The sequence below is a fragment of the Lissotriton helveticus genome, chromosome 1_2 (assembly GCF_964261635.1).
Source record: "Lissotriton helveticus chromosome 1_2, aLisHel1.1, whole genome shotgun sequence".
NCBI classification, from domain to species: Eukaryota; Metazoa; Chordata; class Amphibia; order Caudata; family Salamandridae; genus Lissotriton; species Lissotriton helveticus.
The window spans coordinates 330,723,430-330,736,822 of NC_136058.1; positions in this window are offsets into that span (position 1 = coordinate 330,723,430).

The window sequence follows — 13,393 nt, forward strand, 5'->3', positions numbered from 1 at the left end:
AGGGCTCCTTTTGAGGAGACCTACCTCTGGATTGAGAACGCTTCTCGTTAGAAGTTTGTTTAGTATTCTCCCACTTCTTTTTAGGAGTAGTAGGAGTGTTTTTAATAAAGACCTTTTCAGGACTTTCAGTCAGTTGGGGTTTCACTGGTTTACCACCAAACTGTCTCTACCTAGTTCTTCATAGGATGTTTCAATTATTCTGGCTAGTTCTTGAGGTTACTCAGTTACATCAAATTCTCTTAACTTTTGGCGGATCGCCACGGATGCTGCTTCACCTTTAATATTAGCTAATATTATTGTTGAGACCTGTTTGAAATCCTTCAGTAGTTTCATACCTAAATTTAAAGCAGGCTCTGTCCCGTATTCATTTTGAATCTGTTTCAGGACGTCTGGTATTACCGCCATAGACGGAACACCATTTGTTTTAGTGTAAATTGCAACAAAGACTGTACCCCAAGTGTCACAGTCCTCCAGGTGTGGTGTGATCCCCATTGGTAGACAGATTGTCAAAATTCTGTGTTCCTCATGAGGGGTAGTATCAGGAAATACTGCCTCGATTTGAGTAATTGTTTGAGCTATCCAGAATGGAATATGTTCCTGTTTTTAGGGTAATTTACCAATGACTGATTGTATAGTCTGTGGTGTAATTTTATTTGTGTTCCCCTGGTAAGGGGTGTATTGTGGAATCCTAATTGCCGGTTAGGTTGTAAGAGTCCGCATGACATATTGAACCAATTGTCTGTGTATTTTTATCAGCTCTTTAATTGAACTAATAGTTCCTCATCCAACATTTCTTCAATGGCAGGATGTGGGGTCTACCTAGTGGACCGAGCTTGGTAATGTGATGTATATGTTTTAGGGCGCCTTTAAACCAGAGTGCATGCTCTTGGTATGTTAGTAGAATTTCAATATCCTCGAAAGGAATGTATTCCTCTGGTGGTTCATCTTCTTTGTAGAAGTGAAACACTTTTGTTCCTGGATTTGCTTCAGGGAAGACTATCCATGAATAGAATACCTCTGTCTGGTGATATTCATGTGCCTCTATCACAAAAACTACCCTACCATCTCTTGCTGATAGGCCATTTCGTATGAGTTTTATTGTGATGGTTTTCCTTACATTTTCTGGAATGCTTATAGCATCATCGTCGGTCTCTTGGAAACCTGTAAAGTTTAAAACTTGTACGGCGTTGTCGCCTGTAACTCTAGCGATTGCGGTGTTGTCGCCGTTAATCAACACTGTTTAATGAAAGTTGCAGAGCAAGTTTCAAGGAAACAAAGATAAGGTGCACAATATTTTGGAACACTGCATCCTTCAACATTGAACAAACCAAAACTAATACATGGGATTTTCGTCCTACTCAGTTATGGCGGAGATTATCCTTTTACCCACTCCAGACGTCTGTTGGAGTATTACGGAAAAAAGAGGTCTCTGAGAAAAGCACGACTGAGTTACTTTAGTATCTAGCATTAAATTAGTGCCTTACCAAACGCTGGGCGCCATGTAGTGTAGTTCCTATATTCCCAATAGGCTCTGCGCATTAGAATAATATATCCTATAGATTAGACGTGGGACTGAGGTCAACTAGGTCTCTATCGAATATACTAAACTTAATTGTGTGTGTACCAGCTAACTCAGAGGTTACTAGAAACTTTCTCAAATACACAAGAAGGGATTAGTTTCTAACAACCGCATAAACATGACAACTTTGTTTCCCAAGAATCAGAATATATATCTCAGAGTCGCGGAAACAATAGATAAGTATTTCACTAAGTCAATCTTTTTTTTTTTTTTTTTTTTTTTTTTTTTTTAAAACCTTTATTCACAAAATCATAAACAATTACGGGCCCACAACCAACCGGCCGGCCTAGACAGAATCAGTGCACAATAGCAAGCAATACGGCAACTCAGCAGCAATGGAAATACAAAGACAGGCAATCAAATTACACAGAAGCTGTTACACCGCCGAGAAGCAGGAGAAAGCAAGGTTTTGATTTTATAATGTTCATAAAACAAAGTAAATAAAGAGACATTAGAAAGGATCAAAAGTCGCAATATACATCAACAACAGAGGTGGGCAATGTGAAGCAAGGAAGTCCACAAACAATAAGACAGGAGCAAAATGGCCGCACAGCGAGAACTAAACAGGATTGAAAATCGCATAATAAGCCGTGCGTCGATCACCCTCCATCCCACCCCGACCCATACCATTGACCCCAGAGAAAGAAGAAGAGAAAGAGTCAACGAATATAAAGGAAAAGAAGGCCCATAGGAACGAAAAAACGAAACAAAGACCCCCCCCCTACCCCCCACCCTGCACACACGTAGAGGCTACGGCCTACCCCCCCCATAACGGCGTGCCTGTCGCCCAATAAAGAATACCCGAAATACAGAGAGAAGAAAAAGGAAGAAAAAAAACACACACATGTAAAACCGGAGGAGGGCCAGAGTTACGTGTCCTAAAAGGAAACCCAGGATAGTTGAGGCCGCCCGACCCAGCGATCCCCCATTAAAACAGTTCCAGCGTCCAGTTCCCTTGTCCACCCTTCACAGTCCCAGCAAGCCGACAACAGTAAACAACAGTGAAAGGCAATGTCAACCTTGTCCCTGACGATCCAAAGTGGCAGCGAAAGGCAAAAATGAAACCGCCCACCAAAGTAAGATGAACAACTGCAAGTACCACAGCAGAACAGGGCGCCGTCCGTTAAGGCCAGTCCAACACAACGCCATGTGGGCCACCGGTGCACAGAGAAGAGCAGTGCGCAAATGCAAGTCCCCACAGATGAACAGCGGGAGCAGAGGCAGCGCGCCCAAAACACCACAAGAAGAGTCTCCAGCAAGTTCAGAATAAAGTATAGAACATGGCGCCCAAAGGCGACTCTCCTGCAGCTGCACCGGTCCAGGATCGTCACACCACTCCAGGATTGTAGCCGACAGCGCCATAGCCGAAACCAGTTCTTGTACCCCCAGCGCCACCATGCACATCAGGATAGACAGCTCACCGTGCACGGGCTCAGGGTGTGGCGAAGCGCTCAGCACGCGATCACCATATCGGGTAAAGGATAACGTAGATAAGATAGAATCCAAGCGGCCCCCCAGGTCCCAGGCATGACCAGCACAATCAGCACGCAAGGCAGCCAGGGCGCTCAGGATGTCAGCGATCTGAAGGGGAACCTCCGGCGAGGAGGATAATGCCGCTCCATATGAGCAAAGATCGACGACCAGGGGCAGTCCCCGAGCCAATACGCCGGCATCCCCGTCTCGCAGAGTATCCTCACAGGAGCGCCCCGGAAAGCACCGCAAGGTCACGGGGACAGGGGCAGCGAGTCCCATAGCAGTGTAGCACATGGATGCAGTGCGTCTTCGGCAATATTAAACACCCTCTGGAGCCAATTAGTCCACCAGTAGCAATCGCTTCGCACCCGGTACAAAATGGCCTCCCTCCCTGCTCCATAGAGGGAAGGCAGAGGAGATACAAATGTAGCACCAGTCGCTACAACTCTGAATAAGTGCCGGGGCAACAAGAAACGGGAGCGCGCCGCCGCAGAAATTCCAAGCGGCCGCCGATTCCCATTGGGCGACTTCGCCCTGCAGTTCGTGGCCGTTGTTGAGGTGGTCGGAGCCCATCTACTCCGCGAACAAAGACTCGATCGCCGCCATTAATGGCAGAAAGTAAACAGGGACGCTCAATCCGTCCCGTCGAAGGGATCACGTCGGGAAGCACACCGCCGGAATCAGCAGCACTCCCCGAGTCCGATACCGTCTGAGGAAGACCGGATAAGTGGCAGGATGCGGGACGGTACGGAGGGGAGAAGAGCGGGGCAGCGGAGCCGAGGGTTCAGGCGGCCATCATGTTTGCAGGCTAGGCTCCTCCCCACTAAGTCAATCTTGAATGCTTCGTTTCCACAGGGTTGCAGAGAAATAGTGAGATGGGCGTTTTCAATAAAAAGGGTTTTATTGAACAGTCTTCTTTCTTATGCAAGAGAAATGAACTGCTACAATCATTATGCAGACTGCAAAGTATAATGCGTACAGCGTAAACAGTTATATGAAATAATACTGTAAGAGCATTGTATGGTTTCTAAGCCATATAAAAATACATACATAGATAACATTGACTAAAATACTCAACTGGTGTTTCTAAAATATGCCTACCCCAATGTACCTAACCTAAGTCTAGTACGAGGGAAGAAGTTAGTATTGTGTAGCATAGGTTTAGTTTTTGCCAAGAATCTACCAAAGGTTTCTCTAGGTTCTAATCAGCTCCATACCTTAGTTAGAATGAAGGAGGTCTGGTAGCTCTGTGTCGGGACTCGATTTCCCAACACCCCGCAAGGGGAGACGGAAACACTGGTGCTGGATTCTCGGCAGGAGAAAGCCAGCTTCCTGATCAGTGCGTCAGCTGGAGAGTCGGCTACCTTCTGCACTTGCTGTAGCAAGCTGTGTCAGGCAAGTAGATAGTCGAACTGCTCCGAACCACCGTATCTTGCTAGAGCAAGTGTAGGTGTTTAGGAATGCCATAGTTTTACGTAAAGTCGGGCACATGAACGTCAGGAAAGAACCCCTAGGGAATAGTTGTTCTTTGTAAAGTAACTGAGTTCTTGGATAAATCAATATTCAAGCAAGGGGAAGTCCCTGACTGCTTAAGCTGGTTTTCCAAGAAACCATTGTTATGTTTTGTACGGGTTGAAGTAGCCATGCGTGTATTTGGGTAGCATGTGCTATGCATAAATAAGGGATTGATTTCTATGCCTATAGAAGGGCAATGTGAATTGTACCTATATAAGGGCATGAATCGGGAAAATGCACTCGGCGCTTAAAACGCCACACAACAATATTACGCATAACTTGTGATCCGACCCACCCCCCCACTCCCATAAGGTGGCAATATCCTTGTTCCACACTTTTCTCCTGTATGGGGAAAGGATCAGACTAGACACAAATGTTGCCCCCCTCCTTACAGTGGCAATATCCCTGTTTTGTCTCATGCGAGTAACAAGTACCCCCTGACAAATTGCTAATACAATTCCTAGGACAGGGTAATACACATTGAAAAATATATTCTTAGGCAACTTAATAATTTCACTCTAAGTTTAGTTTGTAATGAAAAATAAACTCAGTGTTAACAATCAAATTATAAAAAATATATGAGGTTTTAATGTCAGTTATTCAATGCTCTGCATAATACAAATTATTAATTAAAAACACAATTTTATTCGCATGTTAAAAACATCATGATCATAATTGTTTTCATGAGTGAAATCTCAAATAAAAAACAAAAAGTGGCAGAATAATGAGTCTTCGACACGCGTTTTGGGGCAAAATACGCATTTGTAAGGAAATTCTACAATAACTTTGTATTGTTCACTAGTTTGGGGCTCACTGAAAAGAAGGGGTTTCTATTTTGTAAATAAAACCTTATGTAGTTTGTGAACAGTATATGAATAAGTTAGCGTAATCACTGCTTCTGAATAGATATAGTTACTTTAAGAACATGAGAATGAGCACCGGCTTCTGGGTTTCTAAAAAGGTGAACAAACTGATATACGATACGACACGTGTAAAGGCTAAAATTTACATATGTATAAGTCCGCATAGATGGCGAACAACCAGGCAGTAGGGGTAACTTTTCTGATATTCGATACGACGTGTATATCGATTAAAAATTAAAAGTTTATAGGTAAGTCTGCATAGATGGGGAACAACCAGGTAGAGGATGTAGCCTTCCACCTTGATGATATCTGGCTACGAGTAAAATCCTGTGTTTGCTGGTTACGGGTGTCTAACCAGATGTATCTCGATAAACGCTTAACTTGTGATCCCCCTCGCCCCCCACTCCAATAAGGTGAGAATATCCTTGCTCCACACTTTTCTCCTGTTTGAGGAAATGATCAGACTAGACATACATTTTGCCCTCCCCCCCTTAGATTGGAAATATCCCTCTTTTACCAATTACTTCAGTATGGGATGAGGATCAGATTATCTTCTTCTACCCTTACTTCTTGTTCGGCATGAGGATAAGACTACACACATATTTTTCCCTCTATTACAAGTGTAGGAGATGTGTGCCTAGTGGTGCCTGGTTAACCAGCACACAATTTCATTTACACAGAGAGCGGGCACATGGGAGGGTTGTTGCCTAGTCACAGACGCCACACAAGTTTACATAGCAAAGAGGGATATGGACCTGGTGCACATTCCATATGTAGGAGATGTGAACCTGATTACTGAGGGCTCATATTAACATAGGTAGGAGCCACTTTAGTCTGGTGCTCTTTCATATGTATATATGAGTCTGGTGGTAGGTGATTGCCGATGGCACATATTTGTTAACATTGGCAGGAGTTACATTAGTCTGGTGCTCATTTACATGTGCAGGATAAATTAGCCTGGTGGTGCCTGGTTACAGATGACACACAAGCTTGTTTACATAGCCAGGAAATATGAAACTAGTGTTGCTGGGTGCAGACGGCACACAAGCTCATTTACATAGCGAGGAGTTACATTAGCCTGGTGCTTGTTTATATATACACATTAGAGCTGGATTACAGATGGCACACCGGCTCATTTACATGCAAGACTGGTGGCTCCTGGCTATAAACGGCACCCTAGCGTGTTTTCACAGGGAGGAGGGTAGGACCCTAGTGCTGCTTTACATATGTGTGAGATGTTACCATGATGATACCTGGTTACAGTCAAAAACAAACTCCCACTGGGTTCTTATATACAGTTTCAGGTGCATTCAACACATTCACTCTGATTCCATTCAATATAACATGGGCATCCCCGATAACTTTTAGATATAACACCACACCTGTATTATTGTGTAATAAAGAGAATATTCTCTTCACCTTTTATTGATAGTTCAAATCTCATTCTAAAATCCATAAACAAATCATGTATCGGTACACATTCATAAAGTTAAAAAAACAGAATAAAACTCCATATAGGCTATGTTTTACAATAACAGACAATAAAGTACAGAACACAAAGACATAGATTGGGAGAACACAATAAACAACACCAAATGTGTTTGCTGTCACCAATCTTCTTAGGTCATTGCTTGTATAACAAAGTGTCACCAAATTATTAATGTCTACAGGGTTCTTTCATTGCCCTTCAGATTTGGTAATAAAATCTGCATCAACACGTTTCCGTGGATACCCCGACTTTAGGCCACCTTCTTCAGGATAATTACATTTTCTCCCACACTTTATGATTACAACAAATTCGCCAAAATAGGGAACATGTAAACAATATAAGTCTAATTCACTTTTACATGCGAGTTTACATTATTCATTTTTCTATCAAAAACACCAATACAAAAATAGCATAACATATCTCCCATTTATATCACATTTCTTCCTATCTAGGAGGGTAGGAGCCTAGTGCTGCTTTACATATGTGTGAGATGTCACCATGGTGGTACCTGGTTACAAACAATGCACAGCATCATTTAAACTGGGAGAGGAGCTAGGTGACTAGGGAAAACCAGAGTCTGGCAATCTGCAGCATGATGGATATTCAGTCCAACTGCCATGAAGCATTATGCTTAACAGAATGTTCTCACCCCCGGCATCAACCATAATCCTGCTGACATCCGTACCAGGTCATGTGGTGTCTGGGGTTATCTCTGTCCTCTTTCAACCCACTATATGTGATCCATAAATACCACAGGCTCTTCCAGTCACAGCTCCTGCTGGTTACAGGCTACACACCAAGCAATAGGAAGACCTTTTAAGAGAGTGCTTTTGTGTGTCCGACCTAACAGGTCACAACACTCAATCACAAATTAATAAAAATAGAACGTATCTCCCCACACCACATTGTAAGAGAGATGAGTGATACTCAAGTGCGAACACATTTCATCCTTTTGTATATGTCCTATTAATATACCATGACTATCACTGAAATGCATCAGAGCTCTGTACATGGTCCAAGGCAAAGAAAGACAACTTGTGACTGTAGAGGGAGCTAGTTTCCAAGAGTGAAAGAGGACTGTTAATGCGTCATGATATGATATGCTTTAAAGTGGTGCATTTTCAGCTCTTTTCAATCACAATTTGCAGCTCTGACAATTTCATATATGTCTGATTTATTATTCCTAAAACAGCACCCTCTGCCTTGAGAAGGCCTTGCTAGACCAGAGTGTGGACAAAACAAATACTGGCAAATCGAGAACAAAGGGATTGTGATATTGTCTAGGAACACTAACAACATATCCTGTGTAAAACCTAATATTAAACTGATGGAAAGTAAGGAACAATATAAAGTGATAAACTGAGAAAAAAGTAACCTGGAGAATTGCCGTAAATTGAAAATGAATGAAGAACTACATAACCACAGCATTAGCATTGTGTCTTGGAGGCTTATTATTTCTCAATACGGCCCTTGTTTGTGATTGTGTTACAGTACTCACATTATCATCCGCATTGGAACCGATGGGAGCCTGGGTGTGTGGTCACAGAAGCTCATTTACATACAAAGGGTGACGGAGGGGTGGAAGCTGTTCACAAAGCACAACACAACTTGTTTATGTAAAATGCTTGTACAAAGCACAGGGAAAGTGATTCAGATAACAGTCGAGAGTTGTATGACAGGAGTGGGCAGTCTTAGTTGTTGAGAACTGAATGTCTGCAAGGTAGCATCTTTAGCTCTTTCAATTGTTTGAGACAGGGAGGGATTCTCAAATTCTGGGGGCAAACCTACCAACAGCTCTCCTCATGGTTTTTACTTTTTTGCATCTCTATTTGGTGTAGATTCCACCTAAGATAGTAAGCTTTTCAGCTAGGTGGACTGCTTCCAGGAATCAGCCTGCTTTGCTTTCCTCATACTTCAGTCAGCAAAGGTAAATGTGTCTTCCACTAAAATGTCCTTAGCTCACTCTTGGTAATGTGGCTTCAGCAGTAAGGCCACACTCGAAGGTGAAGCAAAACATTGGAAGCCACAAATTTCAATACAGTGTAGTAAATAGAGACCAAGATTCAAATCAGGTTTAGATAAACAAGACTGTTTAATAATGAGCAAAACTAAAGGCAGGTGTTATGATATTGAAAGGCATATACACCAAGGAATATCCAGAAGAAGATTTATTCTCAGAGAAAGAACCTAAACAGCTTCTTGCCAGACACAGCTAGACCAACTGAACACAAAGCCACAGTGGTGACATCACATTAGAATCTCTGGAGCATCATAGAGATGCACCATTCTAAGCAGTAAAACATATGTACAATAGACAACAGCATAACATGGAAATATAACACATCTCCCCCCTTTACAGTAAAACAAGAAAAGAAAATGAACACTAGAATAATAGCGAAAATAAAACTAAAGTTCGTAAACAAAGAAATCAAGAAACATAATCACTCAGATACGCAGGTAACCTTCTTTCACTAGCACCCCTCAAACCACGTGAAACATCCGACCCATCTCCCTCCCTTGCAGGCGTAGTTTGTTCATCAGATCTAATTATTTCTCCAAAGGATGAAGAATCAACCTCCTGTTCATTACCAAACTCTACATCCCTCATCAACATCCATGGAGAACAGTGCTCCCTATCATAGCTACTCTCCAAACTCTCTACATGTTTGCCATCTCCCCTTTGATATAATGCAGCCCGCCTTAAATTCCAAACTTGACCATTTGTTAATCTCACCCAATTGCTGCCTACAGTTTTCACCTTAAAAGGTCCCCTAAACTTGTTGACAAAATTGCTATGTCCACCAGGTTTCACTTTTACCCAATCTCCACCCTTAATGTACCGTTTGTCTTTCACACATAAACTTTCAGAATGTGTATCTGCCCCTTTTGGTTTTTCCCGCATCCATGAAGGAAGTAACTTTGTGCCAGCCTCTCTTCCCCGCATCATACCAAATGGACTTTTACCTAAGTCATTATTTACTGTTATGCGATACGCCCACAGCATTTCACTCACCGACTCAAGTACAGGCAGACCAGAACCATAAGCTAATTGCATGGTACCCTTAACCATACAGTTAATGCGCTCCACGAGTCCGTTTCCTTGTGGGTTATATAAGGAACAACAAGTGTGCTTTATGCCGACAGAATTCAAGAAACACTTCATTTCTGTTGAGGTCAATTGCGTGCCATTGTCAGTCAAGAAAACCTCCGGAAATCCTTCCCTCTTAAAAATATCTAACAAGACGGCAATTGTAGCTTTGGTTGTGATACTACCCATAAAAGCAACCTCCACCCATTTTGATTTTGCATCCACCAAAACAACAGCAAACCTCTCACTTTCTTTCAAAAATGAAAATGGTCCAACAAAGTCCAGACAAACCTTTTCCCAAACCTTGTCAGCGACAGAAACATGCTGAGACTTATTAGTCGATCCAATGCCAACACTCAACCGCTTCTCAGACTCCTTGCACGCCACACACTTTTCTACCCACTCTCTCACCTGCTGATCCATAGCGGGCCACCAATAATACTCTTTTAATCTCCTTATGATCATTGTTTGACCCAAATGGCCTTGATGTGCTAAGCCAATTAATCTAGCACGCAAACCCTGCGGCGGTACAAACTTATCATGATGCATTAACTCCCCCTCACATGTAACAGATAATTGATCCACAATCTTCAAATAAGGTCGTACACCAAGTGGAGTAGCACTTTCTCTCCTGATAACACCCTTCATCATCCTGCGAACACCAGTCAAAGTTGCATCCACTTCCATCTCCTCAATCCAAGTCTTCCTCTGAATTGCACCATCCATACCCTCCATTGCATCATCAATACTAGCCACAACTTCCTCCGTTGAAAGATCCACAACCACAGCTTCCTTATCCGGAAGCCTTGACAAGCAGTCAGCGACCTTGTTGCGCCAACCTGGGACATACTCCACTTTACAGCCAAATTCTTGCAACTTCACAGTTAGTCTTGCTAATCTACCTGAACAATTGCTTATACCCCCTGGACCCAAAACCTTCAACAACGGTTTATGATCCGTGCGCAAGCGAAAATGACTGCCCCACAAAAATATCCTAAAATGACTTGTAGCCCTCTGTGATTTAAGGATTAATAATTAGCAAAAATAACTCTCCAAAGACACCGCTTCCCTCGGCCACCCAAGGCTTGGGCACCGTGTGAAGGTCCCCCAGGCTCAAAATTCCTATTAAGTCCCATTTATCGAAACCTTTTCTTATTTCTGAGGCGCCCAGCTGTTGAGATTCCCAAAGTGGTGTGACTTTGGTGAGTTTATTCTTGAGGCCTAATTTGGACAGAGCAGAGTACCACTGATAAACCGTAACCGCCATGAGACCCTCGAAGGGGAGTCGCCATGGCTCAGTATAAAGCACGTGGGGATAGCCTCTCGACTGCAGTAGCTGTCCACTAAGAACAAACACCAATTACTTAGCGCAATTGATATATCCTGAGTGCCTTCCAATCGCAGCAAAGATGCTTAGTATTCTCGCTATAGAGGCTCGGGGGGACGGAACATTTCAACAATCGTAGGCCGTGTATTTTTTGAATCTCTGCGGATCCATGTTGCCACTGGTTCGAGCATCAACGCGAAGATTAGGGGGGGCAACGTGCCATGCTGCAGCGGAAATAAACAAGATTTTTCCCCATTAACCACTACCTGCGTCTGGGGTGCTGTATACAAGCGTCTGAGCCAGGACAGAAATATCGGTCCAAATCCCATACGCTTGAGCACCGCGACCATGTATGGCCATTCCTCAGTGTCAAAGGCCATCCGCACATCTAGGGATAGGACTGAAGCATCCTCTCTGATTCTGTGGACACGTCCCATGACACCATGTAGGCGCCTGAGATTTAGGGCAGTGGTATGACCCGGCATGAATCCGGACTGGTCCTGGTGGACCTGGGATGGGAGCAGAGGGAGAAGCTTCTAGGCCAATAGCTTTGCAAGAACTTTTGCTTCTGCATTGAACAAAAAAATTAACGGATATGACGTACATTGGTCCCTTGGGTTTCCCTCTTTATGTATTATAACTATTGTCCCGAATCTCTGATCTATTGGGAGTCTGCCAATGGTTTTGCTCTCCTCAAACATTATCAGTAGGTGGGGTGTAGTTACCTGTGTCGTTAGTTTGTGTAGTTCTATTAGGATACCATTTGCCCCCATTGCCTTGCCCGACTTCAGGGCTCCAATAGCTTGAGTTATTTCAGCTACAGTGAGGTCCTCCTCCAGCTGCTGGTGTTCCTCTTCCGTTAAAACCAGGTGTAAGATGTCTTTCAGGAACTCTAGGGATTCCTGTTTGAATATTTCGTACTTGTTGAGCAGACCTCCGCATAATGGTCTGCAAAGGCCTCAGCGATACGGATTTCTGATCTCCCCCTCACCCCGGTCCAGAGGAAATAGAAGGGAACTACCTGTTTGCTCTCTGGCGCGGATCCAACAAGGCCAGTAGTTTGCCCGCTTTGTTGCCAGTTTCGTATACACGGTGCTGTGTATCGGTGATTTTGTTCATTGCCTCCTCTGTGAAGCAGTCTCTATACTCTTGTTGTTTAAGTCTTAAAGTATGTTGTAAATTGTCATCGTAGTTCCTTACTATTTGAAGTTCTAAATAAAGGATTTCTGTTCAAGCTTCACAAATGTCGGTCTTTTCTCTTTTTTTGTGCCCTGATATCAGCTAGAGAGCCTGCCCCTTACCACCGTCTTATATCCTTCCCATAATATATGTGGAGACGTGACTTCATTAACGTTTTCCTGAAAGTAAAGGTTAGTGGCTTCCGCCAGACCCTTCCTTATTTTGTACCTTAATATACCAGGGATTTATGGCCACCGAGCGCCACGCTCCACCCACCTTATATCTTGTCCATATGGGAGAGTGGTCTGAGATACCTTCGCTAAGTGTCTGATGTCTGAAAAGTGGGGGAGGAGCATGGGGAAGGAAATCAAGAAGTCGATTTGCGATCTACTACCATGTGCTCCAGAGTGGAATGTGTACTCTGGTGTAGTGGGATTTAGAGATCTCCAAATGTCTATCAGACCTAAAGCTAAGAGAAATTCTGCCAATCGTGTTTGTGTGGGGTTTTGGGCCCTTGGTGGCATACAGTCCAGAAAGTCGCAGCCCACTCCTGTAAAAGAACCACATCGGGGAGTATCTTTTTATAAACTGGAGCACTATGCCTCGTTTGACTTTACTCCCTAGTCCATTTACGTTCCAGGACATTAACTTCATTTCAGCCTGAACTTGTCCCATCATGTTACAGCTGATCTGTTTTTCTTTTTAGCAATTTGTAGGGGCTTTGCTGGTTTTCCTCCCTCCCGATGCACCCTTGGGCCCCCAGTATAAGACTCAGTGTCTTGGTCATGTTGGCGAGTACTCGCTGCTTGTTCCATGTAACATAGAAAACAGCACAACAAAGCAACTAAAAAAATTGAAGCAACCATCCTCCCTGCCACTC